Source organism: Thalassophryne amazonica, chromosome 23 (assembly GCF_902500255.1).
Source record: "Thalassophryne amazonica chromosome 23, fThaAma1.1, whole genome shotgun sequence".
NCBI classification, from domain to species: domain Eukaryota; kingdom Metazoa; phylum Chordata; class Actinopteri; order Batrachoidiformes; family Batrachoididae; genus Thalassophryne; species Thalassophryne amazonica.
The window spans coordinates 18,565,926-18,589,936 of record NC_047125.1 but is presented as its reverse complement, the minus strand read 5'-3'; the positions used below and the strand labels follow the sequence as shown (position 1 = coordinate 18,589,936).

Genomic DNA, 24,011 nt, shown 5'->3' with positions numbered 1-24,011 from the left:
GATGGCATGCTAATGGACGCCGGCTGCAATTTTAGACTGTTTATCTCCTTCAAGATGCTCGTAAAAGAAAGCAACGACATAAAATTCTCTCCTTTCTTTTGGTCCCTCTTTTAATATATTAATTTTAGCCTCTTTGTTTACTTGATTGCATTGCTTTCAAGTCATTTATTTATTGAGTTTTGAAACTTTGTTCGGGTGACACTGATCTAGAAGTGACTCCAAGAAAACCTTTGCTGAACTAAAATTTCAAACTAAAGAAGCTTTCAGGTTGGTGGACATTTGATTTTCAAATGTGACACTTTCTACAATAAGCCAATGGTGAACTCGTATTTTTTAGTCACAGAGCTGCATCACATGTAAACCTGTGTAGCTTGCTTTAGGATTTAGAGGTCTTGGTTAGATTTTAAAGTTTGAAAATAAGTTGGAGATGCTATAGAGGTAGTTGAAGTTTCTTTAGATGTCTCCTAACTGCCTCCCCTTGAAAGATTTTTGGTAACCTCTAAGTGTGAGGAATCATTGAGGGAGACCAAGAGCACTTGAAAGGTATATGTCCCAGATGGTATGGAAACACCTTGAGATTCCATAGGAAATGTTGAAGGATGTGGCTAAGGAGTGTGACTTTGATGGGACCTTGGTTAACCTGCTGTCACTACAACCTACTGCCAGATTAGCAGTGGAAAATAGTTAAAGGTTTTGAAAATGACAGCGTTAAACCTACTTCTGAAAACCACTCTTTTCAAGCTTGAGCAAGGCACTGTAACCCACCACATCTTGACAAACTGTTTAACATCAAGCAGTGATAACTTGAGAAAAACGAAAAGGGAGAATGTCAGTATTCATGAAAATGCATCCTTGCATCTCTCATGTCACGTTTAAACTTGCGAGGTATACATTACCTTATCCAAGTTCATGTGTATTTCTAGTGTTCTCACATCCAGGGATACCAGAGTCAAGTTGTAGATTTGTCTAGATGTTTGGTCAAAAGCAACTCACCATCTTGATTCATCCATGACATATTTTTAGAAATTGCCCAAGTGGCTTCACACCACTTGGCTAAAGACGTTTGGTGGATTTTGACTCAGTGTCTTAGGATCTTTGACCAGCATAATTGAGAATCCTCAACAACAACTTTGTTAAATGGTCCTGTTTAGCAGTAGGATGAAACGTTGGGACTGTGGTGGATATCTAACAGGTAATGTACATTGTGGACATAATTCACCATACCAAGTACAGTCACTTCTGGTTAGAGTGTGTTCCCTGTTTTGCATGCGATAACACATTGGAATGTGCAAAGTGCATATCAAAGTGTATCGGCCCCTTTGATGTTTTCCCGTCAGGACCCCTCCATGTGTAAGGGATGATGTTGGTCCTGTTTTCCCGTCAGGACCCTGTCATGCATGTGACAAAACGCTGACATGTGTGAAGGGCATACCAAAAGTGTCTCAGCCCCATTTATGTTTTCTCATCAGGACCCCTGTGTGGTTAATGGGCGGCGCCGAGCTGTTCTATGAAGCCTGTGTGTTGTGTGAACCAAAAGAGAAATAAATGACACACAGTTGCGTTGCCAAAGTGGGAAATTGTTGCACCTTCTTTCATCCCTCACAATTTCCACAGGACTACTCTTTGCTGAAGTTGTATAACTGCCTCCAACATATGCATTATAAGAAGAAGTCACGTTGAATTAATCTTAGCAAATGTACAAAAGAGCAACAAGCACCATTACATCCATGCTACCTGCTGTAAGCAGGAGGAACATGCTTTGCTCCTGATTCACCATGCTAGTTTGAGTGTACTTCATGTGTGACAGAAAACTTTCAATGATGGGTTGTAGCAGGTGGTGTTTGTGTTTTGAGCTGCTATGTAAGTACTGCAGTGTGGAAAAAAGTAAAAGTTTGTGTCAAACTCAAATTTCTATTTGTATAATAATAATAACCATTCTGAATATATTTTATTCAATTCAACAATACACAAATGCATGCAGAGAGAAGAAACAGAATTTCTCTCAGAATGTATTCACTGAAGCTTTGATAAATTATGTCGCGTACAAAAGGTTTCATGTTTCAAGCTTGATGCACGTTGGCCTTCTTTGTAGCTTTTATATCTTTTCCCCAACTGCTTTACTCTCCTAGCAGTTTTTTTTTCATTGTTGTATTGTGTCCCTGCCTCAAGCAAAGCCATGGTGGATTTGCTTGATTTCTTTGAAGACAAGGGTTCATTCATCCCTGCTATCCCATGGTGTCGCATCAGATATTATCACATGGGCTATTCAAGGGTACGCGGTGATCATCCCATGACGATGGAGGTACACGCTCTCTCTGTCTTCTTCAAAGACACACACCCATATGCACGATGAAATCCAAACCCTTAATGGTGTACAAACCAGCCCCCCCCACCTCCGCAAAGTCAACAGAGACCACAAGCTCGTGGAGGAGCAATTGTTTCAATGTGGGACCCGAAGTGTACCTGTTGTAAGCCAAAGCTGCCACCATCAAGAGACGGAGAGGAGATTCATTCCTGAAAGAATGCTACAGATCACCCCGCCTCCCTCTGCTCCTCTGGCAGGGAGCCTGGCAAAGAACAAGGCGAATCTATCCGATCGAATGTCACCCAAATACATAGCTCCCCTACGCCCAGCAGCCCTGTGATTGCTGTTGGTATACCCTGGTTATTGACCCGTGCTGTGTGTGATGTGTGGGCCTCTGAGACAGCAAATGTGTGTGTGTGTGTGTGTGTGTGTGTGTGTGTGTGTGTGTGTGTGTGTGTGTGTGTGTGTGCGCGCGCGTGCGTGTATCACAGGGGGATTGGAAGGCCATCATGCGTTGAGCTGACCCTATCTCCAAGGCTTGGAGGCTGCATGGAGAGATCAGAGTAAAAGCCAAGCTCACTGTCTCCTACTGTGATGGAGGAAGGATCTGTATGTTTGTGTGTGTGTGTGTGTTTAGAGACAAGATGACATAGCCCAGAGCCCCTCTGCAGCCAAGTCCAAAAGATAAGAGAGCAGGAGAGAGAGAGAGAGAGAGAGAGAGAGAGAGAGAGAGAGAGAGAGAGAGAGAGAGAGAGAGAGAGAGAGATCGGCAGCTCTGCAGATGGTGGTGGGGACTCTGGTGAGGCTGTTTCCATGTTTGTATATGTGGAACATGACACTCGGGTCACATGTGTACATACATATTTAACGGCAAGAATCCTGACAAATGTGTAAAGTGGAATGGAAAATCAAGGCTGAATTCACAGCAAGGCAGTGATACCTGGAGGCTGATCCAGAAGGCTGGTGGGTTTGGAATATGTGCCAGCGTCTAATTTTTGACATATCATTGGCAAGTTGAGGATTTCAAATCAACATGTTTGCTTTAATTTCCTCATCTGCTTTGTGGGCTTGATGAGCTTCATGGTTTTGGACATGCACCCCCATGTCCGTCCTGAAGCTAAGTTTCCTCGATTTGTTGGCGCTTGGGTCTAGTGGAGTGATTTGGGGCTTTGCAAACCATAAGGCAGGTCATTCTTTTTCATTTTGCCCTACTTTCCATTTGTTTCTTATTTATTTCTCAGTTGCATTTGTTTTGGTAATTCTGGTCCAGTATCTTCAAGGGAATCTAATTGTGCATTTGTTGTTGTTTTATATATTATATTTGTCGCTTACATGTGTAAATAGACCTGTTGGCTTCAATATAGTGGTCGACCAGTTTAATTCAGGAATTTAATTAGAAATGATTTACTACAACTGATACATACAAGTAATTAGTATGGCAGAGTGCAGGGGTATGATCTTGTGAAATAATAAACAGAAAAGTTCAGGAAGTAAAATTAAGTTATTGCGGCTTCTCCCCTTTTGCTTGGGGTCACCGCAGCAGATCTGGGTTAGGTTCAAGAAGGGCATGCTATAAAAAGTGTGCCACTGGACACAGTCCAAGCAGGCTGTCACTTGAGCCCTGCCGCCACTTTGATGTAACTATTTCATACACGTGGTGACATGAATGCCACAGTACACATTATTTATCAAAAATAAACCTTTTCTTGAAGGATGAGCATCAGACGAGACATGATCTCTACAGTACTTTCCATTATTGAATGTTTGATTCAGTGCAGTTTGATTCAGTGTGATACCATGCAACCCAATGCAATCCTTTGTTTAATGTCTATATTAACGTTCCATTATAAATAAGAGTAAGCCATAAACCATCAAATACATGTAGTGGGGCAGCATAGCAAAATACTTGTTAATTTTGTGATTTCAAGCATGAAATTTGGCACACATATTGTTAATTAACTGTTTATTTTCAGATGTTGAACCATCCTGGAGCTGACCTCTAATGACCTACAGGGCTCAATGAAGAATTACACAGAGGTCAAAATTTCAAAACGTTCCAGTCATATTGAAAGACATACCTTGTTATTTGTCTGATCATAAAGATTCCAGAAAGGTAGTTTGGACTATCTATGACTGAATGCTATGGCGTTATGGGGTAAAAACAGCAAAAATGGTAACAAAGGTCAATTTAAGTTTGTACAGGGGTCAAAAGTTAAAATTGCTCCAGTTTTGGTGAAGCATGATGCAAATTATTGGTTGAACTAATAGGATTAATAAATGGAATAGTTTTGACTGTGGTGAATGCTTGATGTCCATAGTAAAGTTGAAGCAAGGTCAACGTTCCATTGGATTCTATGACATACGAGGTCTGTCCATAAAGTATTGTACATTTTTATTTTTTTTTTAAACTATATGGATTTGATTCATATGTTTTCACGTCAGACAAGCTTGAACCCTCGCGCGCATGCGTGAGTTTTTCAACGCCTGTCGGTGACGTCATTCGCCTGTGAGCACACCTTGTAGAAGGAGTGGTCCCGCCCCGTCGTCGGATTTTCATTGTCTGGAAATGGTGGAATGATTTGGGTTTTTTTTCCATCAGAATTTTTTCAGAAGCTGTTAGAGACTGGCACCTGGAAACCATTTGAAAAATTTATCTGGCTTTCGGTGAAAATTTTACGGGCTTCACAGAGAATAAGGACTGTTAATACAGCTTTAAGGACGGCCCACAATGGCGCTCGGCGCGCCGCGCTCCGAGCTGCGACGACAGGCACGAACCACCGGATTATTTCTAAACGGATGGCTGTGTGGAGCTGGGACCGTCGTGTGCACTTTCTCTGGTTATCACAATTTTCTGGCAGATTTCACTTTTAACAAGAGATTTTGTTGTGGAAAGCCGCGCGGAGGCTTTGTGCGTCACGACCGATTCGCTGTTCGAGCGAGACAAAGAACGCCTCCGTTTCGGCATGTCAGAGGACAAGTTCAGACATGCCCAGCTCTCCACAATTTCACTTATAACTCACTCAACTGGTAAGCATTGAAAGCCGAGATAGGCATGTCGCAACTTGTGCTCTGACACGCCGAAAAGAAAGTGCACACGACAGTCCCAGCTCCACACAGCCATCCGTTTAGAAATAATCCAGTGATTCGTGCCTGTCTTCGCGGCTCGGAGCGTGGCGCACCGAGCGCCATTGTGGGCCGTCCTGAAAGCTGTAGTAACAGTCCTTATTCTCTGTGAAGCCCGTAAAATTTTCACCGAAAGCCAGATAAATTTTTTGAATGGTTTCCAGGTGCCAGTCTCTAACAGCTTCTGAAAAAATTCTGATGGAAAAAAACCCCAAATCATTCCAGCATTTCCAGACAATGAAAATCTGACGACGGGGCGGGACCACTCCTTCCACAAGGCGTGCTCACAGGCGAATGACGTCACCGACAGGCGTGGAAAAACTCACGCATGCGCACGAGGGTTCAAGCTTGTCTGAGATGAAAACACATGAATCAAATCCATATAGTTTAAAAAAAAAAAAATTAAAAGGTACGATACTTTATGGACAGACCTCGTATGTTACCCCATAACATAAATAAAACCCTATTATGCTGCTGTGTTGCAACACATTGTCATTGCCTCTGGTTGCCTTACATTAGCCACACCATGATCCAACATGTTGATGTTGCTTTTACCTCACAAAATTAACATTTCCAAGACCAGTCTAACAAGTGCCTTGTGCCTTTGAAAGTTTTATAATGTTGAAATTGATCCATGGATGTCTGTATCTACAACTGTATCATATTACTCCAAAATTTTTTTTACTTCATTACTTTTCACTTACTTGGCACAGCTAAGAAACCAGCAGAGATGGATTAAAACAGAACCTTCTTGCTGAAGGTGATAGATTACCATAATGGTAGCAACCCACATACAACATGTCCTTCCCTTTTGAGTACCCAGTCTATATAATCAAGAAGCACTATGTATTACTTAAATTATTCAAAAGTTGCGAATATTTACAGCTGCACTGACATTAAGTTGTCAGTAATATCCACACAGAAGAGTCTAAAGTGGTTGGCACCCTGGGCAACAGCTGCTGTCGGCGTGAAACTCTCCCCACGGCGCTGTCTAATCTCCATACAGCTTAATCCAACCCTAACCTCATCTAGTCTTCACTGATGGATCATATCTCCACCTCTTCCCACATACACTGTGATCATGCGGTCATTTTCAGCTACTCTTGGCTTCCATCACTCACAGTATCTTCCTCACCATCCTCCTGCTATCCCTTGTATTGTACTTATCACTCTCTCTTTCCAACTTTTAACCCCACCTTGCTTGCCTTTCCTCTCTCCGCCTTAGAGTTGCCTTGAGGAGATTTCAAAGCCCATTCGGCAGCAGTTCTCACTGCCAAACTGATGGCCAGATAAAGTCCCCATTTACCTTGTCCTCAGTTTCCCATTAAAGCCCATTTTTGGGGACCGTAACTTTAGAGGAAATGGGAAGGAGCGTGTAGGCGGGAAAAAAAAATCAGCCACTCGGCCACCCTTAAGCCCTTTTCGCTTTTTATTTGTAGCAGCATGAAGGAGGAAGGGAAGTTTTTAGAGGAGGCGAAATGGTGAGAGAAGTCAAAATAGGACTGGAAGGGTGACTTGAAGTGTCAGTCGCCCTGCTGCCATAGCAAAGCATTGCAGTGCGTAGTTTCACCTTCGGGCAAGGTAGCTTCATAGGCAGCTGAGATAGATGATCCGGAACATTGTACACTCTGTGCATATAGACGTTCCAGTTATTGTGCCTGTGCAAGGGCATAAGGTGCTCTAAGTAGCTCAATTAAAATGTATATTTTCCTCATTTACTGCCCTCCTGGGTGAGCTGAGAGATTACAGTGGGGTTTTCTAAAGGTTGCACGGGCCGTTGTGCATGAGGGCATTTTGGCAGGTGTGCTCGTTTTAAAGGGGCATATTTTAGGGCAAAGGCAGAGGGAGGATTGCTCGCTGGCATGGATATGTATCCCTGCACGGGTGCATGCCACATGTGCTCCCCAGAGAAGCTGGGCAAAGTACCAGGCGGGGTTGGTGCTGTCACCTTCATTGACTTCAGCATCAATGCCACCACAGGGGCCCCCTTTTTCTTAAACAAATGATGGGCTCCTAGGGGCCTGGCACATTTAAGTAATTATGTGTAACAGTGAATTGATTTTATTAATTAAGAAGAAGGAAATTTGAAAATAAGGCTGGATTTATACAACCAATACATATAAGATGCTCTTATAACTCGAGCCTGACTGATGTCAGTTGGTCAATACTGTTGAGCCTTTAAAGAACATTTTATGAAAACTTATATTTTACAAAATAAACAATGCAGACAAAACACCTTGGCTGTTGGGAAAGGTGGTATTGCATAGTTTGTCCAGCCTCGGGTGTCTTGACTGATTGTTTACAATGTTGTCAGACATGGCTGGGACCCCCATCACCCTTTTGGTTACATTCATGTTCAGTCAGTGGGCGTTTTACAGTGACAAGAGACAACTGATCGCTATGAAGCCATTTAGGCAGGGCCAAAATAGACAAAGTCTGTTTCATACAAATACTGAGCAATGAGAAATGGTGATAGTCAATTTGAGTGAAGGTAGCATGACATACAGTGGTTGGTTGTTGGTTATGTTTACAGTTATTTATGATAAAGTTCATGTTTAAACTTGAAAACATCAGGGTTTAATTATATTTTGTTGTCATAGGGTTTTGATAATGAAATGTGAGGATTAATTGCCTTTTTATGCATATAACAGTATATAAAAGTTTGGAGAGTGTGTAGTGTATATCAGTAGTGTTAATTTTTTTACTCTCTAATATCTGTGTCAGCCCCCAAAATCCATCATGTGCAACTTAGAGCTTCACAACTTCAATTAAGGAGGGCATATTTTCTTTGTTTTCTTTGGGGTTTGTCTATCTTTTAGTTATTTGGTTTTTCAAGAGGGTATCCCAAAAGCACATCAGTGAATTTAATTGAAATTTGTTGGAGATAGAGGCCTTGGGTCTGAAAACTGTCTAGGTGTGGATCTGGGACAAGGGGCGGATCATGCCTTTAATGTTTCATCTTGATTACTTTGATCCTGTAAAGATTGCTTATTTCATCAGCAGTCCGGATCAAACATAAGGATCGTGATTCCTTTGATCCTGATTAGAGGATCAAAGTAAGTCACATAGATGAATGCCAGTGAAACCAGAACCTTCATGGCGAGGTTAATATAGATCAGGATAAAATATCAATTTTGCAGGATCAATTCAGATCTGAGGTGTGGATCAAAGATGAGTGATCAAGATTAAAAAAAAGAAGATCATTGCAGATGAACAATTGGAAACCAAGATCAAGTTATCAGGTTAAAAAAATCAACAATACAAAAGGGATCGGGGCCGTTCCTGTTGATCTGTGAAATCCATCATTGTGCCATGCTCTTGTTTAACCACAGCAGGATTTTCAACATGTTCAAACATTCATTTTTTTTCCCCCTTGTGATATTTTACATACTTTGACATTTCTTTGAATTTTTGTGGAGTCTATAACGACGTTTTACATGGTGCAACACCACAGTGAGGTTTTTCAGGAACTACCCATGTTGTTATACTACAGCTGTGCTACGGTGTTAAGTTTTTTTGTTTTTGCAGACACCACATGGTAGAAATTGGAGACATTACATCATCAAACTATATCACATTTGTGGGCAACTGTGATCTTGACATGCTGGTTTATCACAGTTCAAGGCCTTGATTGTCTGGGACGCTTATCTATGAAGGTGAAAACGGGTTTCCTAAACCTACGCAAGTAACTAAATCAACCTCTTTGTCAGAGCATCTTTGTGGTTTTCTTTCCACACATGTACAAATTCACAAAAATGCTGGTCTTTGCTTTAGTTTTAGTTTTAGTTTGATCTTTATTTTTTTCTGTTTTAGTCCAGGATTAAAGCTTGCCCCCTCCGCATCCATCAAACAATAAGGGTACACAGAGCCTTGCTATGAAGGGGAAGACTGATTCTTGTTCTGTCTCGGGACCCAGATTGATTCTGCCCAGCAGTTTTATAGATTACAAGCAGTCGAGAGTTGGCTTTTTGAAGGAACGCTACCCCTGCTTCTCAGTTATCCCGAGAACAGAGACTGATTCTCTTCAGGAAGCGCAGGCCATTTGCAAATCTGGAGGGGCTAAGTGCCAGAGTCAAAGAGGAAAGATGGCATACTGTTTATGAGGGAAATGGAACTCTGCGTGTGTCTGTAGTGTCTGGTGAGGAGGGAATTCGTAATTGATGGCTCAGCAGAGTTCCTGCCAATATGTTTGACAAGAAGACTGAGATTAATCTGAACTTTCTGCATCATTAACAACGGGTTTGTTCCGAAATACATGCACTTATAACTAAAATATTCATGGGGAAAATATTCATTGCACCTGGTCAGCGCATATATCTGCCGCTATTTTCCTTTGACTCATGCTTTTCGCTTTCTGTCTTTCACCACGTTATCGCTCTGTCGCCTCCAGGCCTGGGAAAGAGGTTGTTGTCACCGAGTGTCCTTTGCTAACCTGCAACAAGCTTGCATTATGATAGCCCTGCTCTGTTTTTCCTTCCTTTTTCTGCATAACACCACTTTTAAATGGAGGCCAAACCAAGCTGATACACTTACCTTATCTCATCTCCTCTGTCTCACTCTCTCTGGCAAGAATTAGAAAGTAGGTATTTTTTTAATGGGAGAGACTTGTAGTTGAGTCTTTACATGTGTGCAAGTTGAAAGGTAATGCCAACTGCTGAGCAACTAATTTCAGTATTTAAATGTATGGACCATGTCCCTGTATGATCAAGGGGTGTTTCTGACCAATTTCCATCTCAATGGGAAGTAAAGTACTCAGAATTAAAGCCCCATTTTCACATGAACAATTTGATGACGATTGTCCAAGAATACTCCATGTCTCTGACAGTTTTTGTGAATCTTGACCATGCTAACAACCCCTGCCAAATAACAAGACTTATTCAAGACAACACCTTGATCTTATTGCGGCATAAAAGACAATTCACTGTGATTGAACAAGGAACCAACATAATCAAGTGCAATTCCATAAAAAAGACACTATCATGGTACAGTCCTGCATGGTCTTCCAACACAACTTGAGTTGAACATTGAAGAATAGCCAGGACTGAATTCAAGATGACACAGGGATTAGGACCCCTTACACATAGTGCAAAGTTTGGCCGAAGTGCACACTTTGTCCGCATGATGCAGCAATCGCGTGCAAACTGTGTAATGTTGTCCCTGCCACCAACGCCTCATACACATGTTGCTACAACTATTTGCGCACGCAAGCGCCTGAAAGAGAAAGTGTGCGAACCCATTGTACCCTCTCATGGCAGGTGCCGGCCAAATTCCAGGTGACACGCATGAACACCTAACACCGCTCACATGGCACTTAGAAAATGTGTGGCCAATGTGTGGGCATTGCAGCTACACAACACCTACTGTTTGGACAGTTATAGACTAACACCTGTCCACTGTGAGGCATGTATGTCTGATTGCTATATTTATGTGGACATAAATAAAAACATATATCACCACGGTGGCGACAAGCTGCAGCAAGTGAGCACGTGGAGGGTGCGGACACTGACAATGCCCCAGGTTGAAATGGTCAGATCAGAACATACAGCGGCCGATCTCTCCGTCACGTCTCCCACGTGAGCTCTGTTCCACGTGACGCGGTGTATGTGCTGCGGCGCCGTCCACATTTTTTTTTTTTTTTGTAATACTTTCATGGCCTTCCTGATATGAGGCAGCTTCCCGCAGCTCCGTAGGTCAATGGTAAAGCCTGACTGGGGATCAGAGATTTTGAAAGGTGTGAGTTTGCGTCCCGGGTGGTGTGTGTTTTTTTTTTTTTTTTTAATCATTTCACCTAAGTGGCGCCATGTGGTGCACCTTGCACTGCTCGATGCACACCGGTGCATGCACGAACTCTCGCACCGGGTTTGTGCACGCCTGCCTGTTGGTGCAATGTTTTGTGTGCGATGTTTCATGCACTAATTTAGAACTGTTTCGCCATTTTCATCCAAACTTCGCACTATGTGTGAAGTGGCCATTAAAGTTCTCTGTCGCTGTGACAGATTTTTGTCAATTGGGCTGTCAAAACGCAGCGTTCACATTGATGCAAAATCAAGGCTGAATGCAAGATATAAAATTCCCCACGTTCAAAATGTTCAAAAATAGATTTCGAGAACAACATCTCTGTTTTGTTTTTGTTGTTTCTCTTGGTAGTGAGCCCCTGTGTCTGTCCCTCTCATTTCTCTGTCTTGTCTGCAGGACGAGGAGGTAGAGGTGTGTATGAGTGTCACAGCACGGTGACGACCGACACAGCGAGCAAAGAGCAGAGTTTTACAAACATATCTATAAACTTTTCTTTTCTTTCCAAGTCTACTCTGAGTGTCTCTGCGTGTCCTCACTGTGGTTAACCTAAAAATGCAGCTGCAGAACCTGTGACACGTTATAACGACAAACACCAACGCTTTTTAACAAAATCCAAAATATGCCTAAAATCTCTTTTTGAGGATGGCATGACATACAATGCACTGATAAAACCTTCTTACCTCTCAATCAGGATGCCGTTTCCACATAAATATGCACATTTTTGATTGCTCCTTCTCAGAGACTGCAAATCAGGGGTGCTTCCAGATGGAGGGAGGGTGTTGTGGGGAGACTTGCCCTCCACAACACCCCTTGATTAAAGGTCCACTTGGAAGATATTTTTCATATTACAACTACTTACAGTAATCATTTTAACAACCAAAATATTTCAATCAATATTACTCTTGGCCTAAGTTTTACTATTAAACTTAGTCCAGAACTGGACTAAGTTTAATTGATGAGCATTATTAAAATAAGTTTACTTTATTTAACTTTTCTGCATAATGCCCCATTTACACCGGACTGAGACCCATATAAGATCTACAAGACTATGACCTGTTGTCAAGTCTCACAAGTCTTGGCTGGTCTCCGGTTTGGTCTGTTATTTGTGTTTACACCAAGCTTGCATTGCGACTGAATTGTGCAAGTGAAATATGTGATAATGTCCATGATGACCCATGCAGAGTCAGTTGAGAGTCAATTACGACCAATGGGATCAGGTTGGGAGTGGGTTGAAACCTGTGAGAGTTAACGAGACTGATTATGAGACCCATGTATCCTTTAACCAGTCACACTGCTGCAAGTGCTTTAAACAGTTCAATACACTCGCGCACTTGTTGGAGACTGATGGAGAGTGATGCGGACCTGGAGGGATTTTTGTCCCAACCCCACTGTGACCAGCCTGCAACTCTGTCGAGAACCTGTGAGAGTAATGGCTAGCAGAGGCCCTTTTTCGATCGCACATCCGTGTAAATGGGGCGTAACTAAAGCGGGATGTGAAGCAAAACCTTTTTTTAGTGTAGTGCCTCATCTTGAGCATTATTGGGTGTGTTTGGGGTTCTCGCTTTAAAATCAGGTCAGTTTGGATGAGGGAAGCCAAAAATATGAAAGTGATTACGACTCCTGTGGTTAGTCATCTTATCAAATAAACATGTAGGTTGTGATATTACTTTTGGTGAATGGCAAAGAAAAGATGAAAATGTGCAAAAGAAAATACAAATACAACACACATTAAGCATTACAACTAAACTGAGGGGATCGGGGTGAGAAAATAGTCATAAAAACAAAAAACTGTCAGGAATGCATCCCTGGACATTAAAACCCCCAAATTTTCTGGGGGCCTTCAGTGGACCCCAGACCCTCTTGTCAACTAATGTCCAGTTTCACCAAAGAAGAACCCCCCCCCCCCCCCCCCCCATTTCAGATCCTGCCTACAGGCCTGAGAGTTTAATCAATATTGAATGAAATTAAAGCTCTAAAAAAGCTGTCTCCTGAGGGTGCAGGTTTTCTTTGTAACCACCACAACTTGTAAAATTTTCATGTCAGTTTTAAACATAAGTCTTATCAAGACGGTTTGTGACTAAGACACCACCAAGGCCCAGGACCTGCCGTGATTTGATAGCTGTGGTGGCATCGTCTTCAAAAATGATATATGTGGGAACAACGGTTTTATGGTATTTTGTACCAACTGACAGCAAATTAGGTGGCATAAAATTTAGACATTTTCCAGTTTGACAATGATTAAAAATACTAAAATATTTAAGCAAACAGAGGATTGTATTTCAGGTTGGTTTTTTTTTTCAAAAATGGTTATTTCAGTTTAAGTGTTTTTGATGTTGTAGGATATGTGACATTTAACTGCAAAAAGTTTTTTAATGAATGAAAAAACCTTTTTTTTTAAAGTGCATTTAGCTCAGTTGTTCCAGTTATGGCACAAACTGGATGCGGCATCACCTTATTTCTCCAAAAACTGAAGGTGAAGGACTTTAATATTTAAGCTCTCTCTGGAATGAACATCACCAGAATATAAGCAAGGATTGGTTGTACATTGTTGGATTGCACTCATGATGGCGGCATTGTGAACTGTCATGCTGGAGATGGGTAAACTTTCCACAGATATCCATATATTGCCGTGCTGTTGAGAAGTAATGATCGGTAAAACATCACATACCCAACTTACAGCACATTGGCTACTCACATACAAACACCTTCTGTTTCATGCCCATTCAATGCATCATCTCCCCATATGCCAAAATCAGGTTGAGGGTTCTGCACCGCCGGGTGCTTAAGTTCGAGAAGGCCTCTGTTCTCCCACTGCTCCTCTTTCAGATATCCCACTCTTCCCTTCTTGTGATATATGATTGATCTACATGCTGCTGGACTCAGGTGGGCGGTTTTTATTTGAAGCATATCTGGGAGAAGATTCGTGATTTAAATGATTCATGGCTGGGTGCACTTGTGATGCGTGAACCTGTGTGCTTTTGTGCATCTTGGAATGGAGTCTGACATACCTGTAAACTGACATGCATGTAGCTTTGGCATCACAAAACATTTGAAATATACATTTAAGGCCAGTACAAATAGACCAACCTTTGGGCGGGGGAGTGAAACTGTGGACAGAGGTAGCAGGATGAATTGTTTTCTTTGTAGGTTACTGCCAGAGCAGACTGCTACAGCAACTAAAATTAATTTGATTTCATCACCAATTACTTAGATTGGTGATATTACTGTTATCATTCCATGTTTCAAATGTGTTTGTGTCAGTTAAAAATCAACAAACCACAACCTTGAATTTTGTTATTTTAGTATTTCTGTAGCTTGACAAGTTTTCATACAGCTTCCCAAAGAGATGAATACATGGAGTCCCTCTAGGCTCAAAATTAGTTCCACTCATAAACCACAAAACAACTCAACCCAGAATAATAACACAAATGTGCTTTTGATTGATAGGCAGTGTCAAGCTTCCAGGGCTGCAGTGATAGGGTCCTGATCCACATCGAGTTCTCTTATTCAGTAAAATAATTCTAAAGAGCCCCTCGTTCCCAATAGAATCGAGCAAAGTAGGGCATGAGTCTTACTCTGACCATTCGCGTTTTGACAGTCTGCCATGGAGAGAGTGTGAGACACCTTAATGTAGGGCCCCAAGCCACATGACTGAGGTCAATCCATTTTCTAAGTGTGTTTACTTATATATACGAGGGCTGTCCATAAAGTATAGGTCCTTTTTATTTTTTTCAAAAACTATATGGATTTCATTCATATGTTTTTACGTCTGACATGCATGAACCCTCATGCGCATGCGTGAGTTTTTCCACGCCTGTCGGTGACGTCATTCGCCTGTGAGCACTCCTTGTGGGAGGAGTCGTCCAGCCCCTCATCGGAATTCCTTTGTCTGAGAAGTTGCTGAGAGACTGGCGCTTTGTTTGATCAAAATTTTTTCTAAACCTGTGAGACACATCGAAGTGGACATGGTTCGAAAAATTAAGCTGGTTTTCAGTGAAAATTTTAACGGCTGATGAGAGATTTTGAGGTGACACTGTCGCTTTAAGGACTTCCCACGGTGCGAGACATCGCGCTGCGCTCTCAGGCGGCGTCATCAGCCTGTTTCAAGCTGAAAACCTCCACATTTCAGGATCTATTGATCCAGGACGTCGTGAGAGAACAGAGAAGTTTCAGAAGAAGTCGGTTTCAGCATTTTATCCGGATATTCCACTGTTAAAGGAGATTTTTTTAATGAAAGACGTGCGGACGAGTCCGCGCGTCGGGACGCAGCCGGCGCGGAGCGGCGGCACAGGAAAAACACCTCCGTGTTGATAACCATTTGTAAAATCCAGGCGGCTTTTGATGGCTTTCAGTGGAGTGAGTATATGAGAAATTGTTTAACAGCTGGACATGTTCCAACTTGTCCTTAAGGCTTCCAACAGAGGTGTTTTTCCTGTGGCGGAGCGTCGCGGCGGCTGCGAGCCGACGCGCGGACCCGTCCGCACGTCTTTCATTAAAAAAATCTCCTTTAACAGTGGAATATCCGGATAAAATGCTGAAACCGACTTCTTCTGAAACTTCTCTGTTCTCTCACGACGTCCTGGATCAATAGAGGCTGAAATGTGGAGGTTTTCAGCTTGAAACAGGCTGATGACGCCGCCTGAGAGCGCTGTGCGACGTCTCGCACTGTGGGAAGTCCTTAAAGCGACAGTGTCACCTCAAAATCTCTCATCAGCCGTTAAAATTTTCACTGAAAACCAGCTTAATTTTTCGAACCATGTCCACTTCGATGTGTCTCACAGGTTTAGAAAAAATTTTGATCAAACAAAGCGCCAGTCTCTCAGCAACTTCTCAGACAAAGGAATTCCGACGAGGGGCTGGACGACTCCTCCCACAAGGAGTGCTCACAGGCGAATGACGTCACCGACAGGCATGGAAAAACTCAAGCGTGCGCATGAGGGTTCAAGCATGTCTGACGTAAAAACATATGAATGAAATCCATATAGTTTTTGAAAAAAATAAAAAGGACCTATACTTTATGGACAGACCTCGTATGTGCATTTTAGTAAGCGGGATTTTCCCATAAGTACCAATTAGCGGATAAACCTATAAGTCACAGAAGAACAGGTGGATTGCTTTCAAAATGCACCTTTCAGATATGCATTAGAGCAAATGTGAGAATCCACAGCTATTCAATGATATTTTTACATTTTAAGTTTCAGGCAAGAGAAAAAGGGAATTTGGTTGACTTGAGAGTTGGCTCACAGGAGAAGGCGATAGCCGGGCTTTAAATTAAGATGGCAAGCTCAGGCTCCTAACTATAGTATATTCGTCATATTATCCATTGCAACTTGAAGCCTTCCTGCTGGGATGATATTTGCAGTGAGTATTCAGTCCTCCCTTCCTCTTGCAATCTGTTATCTCTCTGACTCCCTCTTATTCTGTCTCTTCTCATCTGTGGATCACATAGCCTTCACCAGGCTTTCAGTCGTTCATGGCATTGCCACGCTTCCCGTCCTGCTTCGACAATCCACTCACTCAGCAGGGCGGAATCCCTCTGCCTTCATTTTCTTTATTCCTTTCTGAGTTTCTTCCTTCACCGTGCATCTCATGCCTGCAAAAGTAGGTGCATTGTATTTGTCGGCTTGCATCTCAAAGTGGTGAACACTGTGATTAAGTCAACGCCGAAGACACTTCTCCCCTGTAAATGTCAGCCTCTTTGATATTCTCATGACCCACCCTGACTTCTTGAAGAAGACATGATGCATTTCTACTGCAAATGAGAATATGTAGTAAACGTGCCCCGTTGGCTCGCTTACATTCAGCTAATTCCACTGTGTGGGAATGCCGAGCCAGCTGGATCAGCTAGCAGGATGTGTAGAATCTGCAAGTCATCTTCACACAGACATTACAGCGTGCCTTGTTGAAAGGCAAATAATGTGACACGAAATGGAGCAATATCAATAAATGAAACACAACCAAGTGTTTGCCTTTTTCTTTTTATACGTTTTATTTCAGAACCTGCCACAGCTGTAATAACTACAATTACACTCTGAGTGTTTGTACAACAGCCAATGGACTGCATTTATATACTGTTTTAAGTCTGAATCAGAAGCTCAAAGTGCTTTACAATGATGCTTCTCATTCTCTCTCTCTCACTCGCGCACATACACACACACACACACCATTGTCAGGGTCCTGCCATGCAAGGTGCTCCACTGGGGAGCAGCTGGGAGATTATGGACCTTGCTGAGGATCATCCAGTGTCATGCTCAACACCTAACCCCAATGGCCAACAATCCTCTATTTCCATGGAGTCCATTGACCGTTTCCTTTCTTGTTCCTGATTGTTGACCTTTGATGTCAGTGTGCGTCAATCATATCTGTCTGATAGTGGCCAAAAATGTGAGACTGGATATTGAAAACGACAACAAACAAAACCTGATCTGAGTCTCCTATTGCACAAACATCTCATTGTATCACATATTCTGTTGTATTCCTTTTAAGGAGGTGGAATTTGTTAGAAAAGTACTGTACATCCAGACAAATGTATTTATGAACAGATGAGTTAAGACCGGGAAAGGATATCAGATTGTATTGGTATTAGCAGATACTGACTGTTCCAATATTGGTATCATGTCATTCTGACTTTGATCCAGAAGGCTGAGCTTTGATCCTTATTTCTGACCTTTTAATCCTCATCAGTCTTCTGTAATCCTCTCGGCCTTTGAGATTGAAAGACATCATGACGTCCCTGGACAGAGGATGTTTGGCGATGCCAATACCGTTGCCACAAGATGAAGGTCCAAGACTTTGTGGTGCTCCCTATTTAACTGTAAGGTTGTGAAAGTTGGACGCTCACCATTGACGAAGGTCACATCTATTTGTATTAGGTACTGGGTCTCTTCAGAGGATCCTTGGGTGTTGCTGGGATGGCTTTGTGTTAGAGGAACATTTAGTTCAGGAGACTCGGATGAGGTGGATCACTTTCATTGTGAGGGAACATTAGCTTTTTTGGACCATGATCTAGCACACAGGTGGTTCAGCGTTGAAGATCCTAGCAAGTGGAAAAGGTCAAGGAAACATCCATGTTTTGGTGGCTGCAGCAGATAGACGGTTACTTTTGAGAGGTTGATCCATTAATTGTTTTTGTCCTGCTTAATTGTTTATGCAATTTTACAGAGCCTTGAATTCACTGTTAAAGTCAGTGTTTTGAGTAGTCATCTCATTTCCAGCAGATGCATGGTGTAAATTCCAACATGGGTGTTAGTGCTATCACAACACAGTAAGATGTCTTTTTAAAGAAGAAGAAGAGGCAGAAAAATCACACCAGGGAGCCGATAATGTCACTGGAACGTCTGCTTCTCTTTGTCCTGGTTTCATCTGCCAACCCTGTTTCTGCCTCCCTACATCACCATCCCGTGCCAATGTGTCACATCATTCCCTCCACATGTTGCCAAATATTTGGGTGTATGTATGTGAGTGCGAGTGCACGTAGGACGAGGGCGTTTTAATTGCACCGCTGTGAATCACCACTTTCTCTGCCTTTCTTCCCCCCATCGCTGTCTGGCCCGACTCCGCTGAGCTCAAGTGAGCCAAAGTTCAGCTGAAGAGCAAACTGACTTTACAGTAGTAGGCGAGAGTCATGTGTCCCACTGGCAGACTACGCTTCTAATTGACCACCCTTGTTGCACGCACACATCCACGCGCTCTTGTTTTTTTTTTTTCCTTCTATCTGATTCCATTTCACCAAAGCTGGTGTTGACAGCACAGAGCTTGTGGGAACAGCATGGCCATTCTTCCTAACGCCTCCTAATCACTGCCACTGCTAAACCTGAGAGAGGAACACGAGAGAGCAAGCGAAGGCGTATGGAATGAGAGTGTCAGGGAATACTCGCAACGGAGACGAAAGGAAATGTCCTATTTGTCGTATTATAGAGAAATATTTATTGTAGGCGGGGGGCAGCACAATGATCAAACCCTGTCTGTCATCGAACCGCCTTCTCTGCTAACCCCCCCCCCCCCCCGCCCACCCACCCATCCTGCAGCCAGGAGGTAAAGCCAAACCACCAGTCAGTCTAAACAAATACAATAGCTGCAGGCCAAAACAATGCACAGAGGAGAACAAAAAAAGAACCGTGTAAGGAGGCAGAGATTGGGACAACGTGCGAGGGAGGCTGCTGTGAATTGCAAATGTGGCGTGGATGCTGATGTGCATCAAAAGCACAAATGTGCGCTCTCAACATAAATTCAGTGGAAGGAAAGAAGTAAAAAGAAGCGCAGACCTCCTGGAAGGGTCATGCAGTGTAACATTTCAGTGTAGGCCTCCAGGTGTCTTCAAAACATGTATTAGGTTTTGTAACCAAAAATCCTCATCATACTGTGTGATTCATCGAAAAAGAAAGGCGGGGAGAAGAAAAGGCTTGATATAATGGACAAATCCTACATGATGTTACCCATAGGTTGTCTGAAGAGAGCGTCAGTGGTGTTGGTTTTCGATGTTGCCATCTTGGTACGGCATGACTCCACCAGAGTCGCGGCTACTTCACTCTAGCTAAGGCTAACAGGCTCAGTAAAATTGTTTGATAAATGGATATTTTTGCAGGCTCTGTGGTCATTCTTATAATGAACGCAATGGTTATATTGCTATATAACCATTGTGCCATCAGTCGAGCTAATTCCATCAAGACATCAATACCTAATTAGCAAAGAAACTGCATTTTTATAGCACTTTTCCATCTGAAGCAGTTGCCCAATGCACTTGTGAGGACATTCATACCTATAATGCATCCTATAGGCCCTAATCTTAACCAGCCCAGAGAAATGTTGAACCCTAACCTAAACTTAACTCTGACCATAACCCAAAAACCAGGTCTTAACCCACAAACAGCCCTTTGAAGTTGAGCGTACCAGCCAAAATGTCCCCACAATGATGGCTTTAAAACAGAATTCATACTTACAAGAATATACATACCCACACACAAACAGAGCAATGTTACTGTGCTGCCATACACGGCACTCAGTTACACACTAGGAGCAAATTGTGGATTAAGGACCTTGTCCAAGGGACCTTAGTGATTTTTCCTGTCTGATGGGGAATCAGAGGATCCTGTAGTCTCGAGCCCACCAACTGAAAGACAAATTAAAAATATATTTCAATTTCACTCAGTGGGTATACTGTGGCACAGATCTTTCAGATGGACCTTCAGACAAGGATAACTGGAATAAAATGCTCAGAAAGAAGAAACATGGTCTAGAACACAGTAGCTAGCAATCACTGCGATAGGCCTCTGCTAGCAGCTAGATCCGGCACACATCGTGTCACTTAAAGTGACCACGCCCCTAATTATTCTTAAATTTATGGGTTAAAAGTTATAATTTTTAAAATTTAACCTTTATTTAACCATTGAGATTGAGATCTTTTATAATGGAGACCTGAGCTCGTATGCACAAAGCAGCCTAAGGCTAAAAATAGCTCCTAGAGACGTTATTCTAAGAAAAATCTTAGAATTTCTCAAAGTCTTAGACATTTCTTAGAATTTTCCCTTGGTTAGATGAAAGTTGTACGCAGTTGTATGCACTTTAGGCCTTAAGATGGCTCCTAAGGTGCCAAACTGGTAAGAGCAATGAGGAGAACTTTTAAGAAGACTAAGAGTGTCTTAAGCAGACAAGCTGGTGGAAAAGACAGAGAAGAAGCAGAGATATTCTCCGTATGTAGGATGACAGTGAGACAGTACCAGCTTGACCTACGTCATTATTTTATGCTAATTTGCTGTCGTAATGTATTTATAAATTGTTTAGGTTCTTGTTATCATATACACACATTAATATTATTTTTATTATTATTATCAGTCTTATTAATATTTTATTTTATTATTACTTCTATTTTGTCATTTGATTTTTAAATGGACAACAATGGAAATAAGTGTTTTCACTTTCTTGTGTCATGCATGCAATTTTAACGTATTTACAATTATATTATGTACTTTCTTTGAACTTATTAATAAAGTCACACACCCACACATTTTTTATATGAAGATAATCGGCATGTGAATGAGATGTTCAAACATCTTCAAGCTGTGTAACAATTCATTTTATGGTGAGCTACGTTAAATAATGAAAGACAAATGACAGCTTTTGTCTTTTTGGCACTCTGCCACTAGGAGGCGCTCTTATTTTTCAGATAAAACAACACAGGGACTGGACATCATACATGATACACTTTTCACTTATGGTGACAACATGGTGGCAATTAACTCACTAAACCAATTGAACTTCAAAAACACAATAAATCAACAGCACTAACAGCATTTTAAACTAACATGAACCACAATAGCAACATTTAAAACTCCAAAACCCAGAACTCCCATAATGCATTGCAGCACAAGAATTTACAGGTTTAGTGACCAGCCCAGCGATTGCTCCAATTTAATTTTGCTGAGTATCATCATCATGACATTAAATTATTTTCATGATTACACATTTCTTAATGCAGTTATATGATTGGTTGATTTTACTGTTCATTCATATGTAGGAGTGCAGAGTGCATTTATTTTTTTATTTCCCCTTCCTTTTCCGTGACAACCAATCACAGCTCTTACAGAATCATGTCATACCTAGCAATGGGGTCAACCCCGCCTCCTCATGAAGATAGGAATTTCACCTAGAGAGAGACACCTCTTGCCTCTGAGGCTGGGAGTCCTTAACAGGATATTTTAGGCTAAGTTAGGAGCTCTTTGAGAGAAGTTTGAGATGCACCAAGCATACGGGCCCTGGACCTTTATAAACTTTCCATTCCACCAAACCTGCATGTCTTTTGACGAGGGAGGAAGCCGGAGCACCTGGAGTGAACCCATGCGAAGATGGAGAGAACTTTTTCCACACAGAAAGGCTACAGGTGGAAATTGATCCCATGACCTTCTCACTGTGAAGCAGTAGTGCAGATCACTAAGCCACTATGCTGCCCATAATAGCTGCCCATAATAGCTTCAGACTCTAAATGTTTATTTCTTATGTAAAGTTGGACATTTTAACATGGGGTTCTATGGGGATTCATTCTCTTTTGCAGCCAGCCTTGAGTGGCCATTCAAAGAATTGCACTTTCTTGCTGGGTTAGGGTTAGGCTAACCCCCCCAAGCACTGGAGGTTGAAGCTCTGACATTTTGGGATTTGCTAAATGCAAATAAGGACCAGTGAACCTTCTATTTCGGTCGTGTTGTCACTGTTTACCATCGTATTTTGCAGTTATGCTTCAATATATTAGTTTAAATAAAAATGTTGGCTTGCTCGGGCAAGTACATGCAATATAGGCCTTTTGCTTCCATGTGATTTATGAAGCCTTGAGGCTATTATGATGGTCATGGTATTTGTTAAGTCATGCCCATTGCCTTTGGGTCTGGTCCTAGAAGTCAGGTCATAGCGAATTTTATGAGCGACATAATATGTCCCCTCAAACGTGACACTCCCGAATTAATTTCTACATTCAACCTCGTCAAACATGGTGACAGCCTGATTAGGCTTTGTGCAAGCACAGTGATCTCGCGGCGATGCCGTGGCACGCTCTGCAACGGTTTGCCATCGTTAATCTGGCGTTGGAAGCCAGGCAGCAAATTCTGCATTCCTGCAACGCAGCTTATGTTCTCTCAGTGGGGAGTTGCAGAATCCTCGCTGTGCTTTCTTTCTTTATCTCTATATCTTTTTTGCTCTCTCCCTATCCGTCTCTCCGGCTCCACAACAAACCGACACCCCCCTCCCCAAAAAACTGCTGCAGCCTTGCATTGTTCTCCCAACTAATTACGAGGCAGCGCATTGTCAAACTTCATTTATTAGCGACAAAAATAGCACCCAGATAGAGAATTGCGGTGCTCGTTTGGAAAACATGGTGAGACAAAAGGGAGTTAATTAGGACATGAGAGGAGGAATAGAGGAAAAGTCAATGAAATAAAAGGCAATTGTCAAAACTATCCCTTCTCTTGACTGCGCGAGATGAAAAGGGCATGTCAAAGAATGATGTTGTGACTGATTTTAAGAATTGACAGTATTCACTGGCTTTGCTAAATATTATATATATATTTAAATGGCTCATGATTTTTAAAGAACATGAAAAGCGTATTTTTAATGAAGCCTGTATGAACAAGAAAACTGCAGACAAGAATCTCGTCTTCTCCTCCCTAACAAGCATCAGTTAATTTGACTTACTATCTCCACAATTTAATCTCCCTTTTCCTGTATCTTAAGTCATTTCTATAAGTCTTATAATTGATTAGTTAGACTAATCGTATATTAGGTTTTTTGTTTCCTTAAATGGTAATCAGAATCAAACAGAATGCATAATTCATGACATCACACGAAAATTGTACATGAAAATTACCCGCGTTTGAGAACGAGGGAAAAGGCTGCATACAAATGCAGGCTTGAAGTGCCAGCATGTTTGCTGGTGTGACCGTTTCCTTTATCAATTATTCAAACTGACAAATGGCCACAGGCCGCCTGGTGTTTTGGCCAATTACAAACGGGCACACTGCGGGGCTAAACAGGGCCAGTTTTCGCCTCAGGCCTTTCTCTTGACGCCTCTCACACAGTGTGACAAGTCAGCAACCAAAACGGAGCCATCACTACAGGTGGGGTTGCCGCCTGAATTGGACCAAAACAAACAAAATGTCAAAAGGAGTGTGTGCATGTGCTTTGGCACCTCTTATGCATATGAACAACAGGGCTCTTATTTGCTTCTGGGCGTGTGTTTTAAATGTTATCTCGATCCATCCCGGTCAATTCAAATAGAGTTGCAGCTGTACCATCTCTGAGTTTG

At 42.1% G+C, this 24,011-nt stretch overlaps 1 long non-coding RNA gene across 1 annotated transcript; it reads right to left on the bottom strand.

The window, feature by feature from the left end:
* Window positions 1–6,421: 6,421 nt before the first annotated feature.
* On the bottom strand, window positions 6,422–22,163 carry LOC117504676. The gene is made up of 3 exons (XR_004558873.1): window positions 22,099–22,163; window positions 10,781–10,785; window positions 6,422–6,434 (listed from the first exon to the last, which is right to left on the bottom strand). It is a non-coding gene; the product is annotated as an uncharacterized LOC117504676 (long non-coding RNA).
* Between the last annotated feature and the right edge of the window lie 1,848 nt (window positions 22,164–24,011).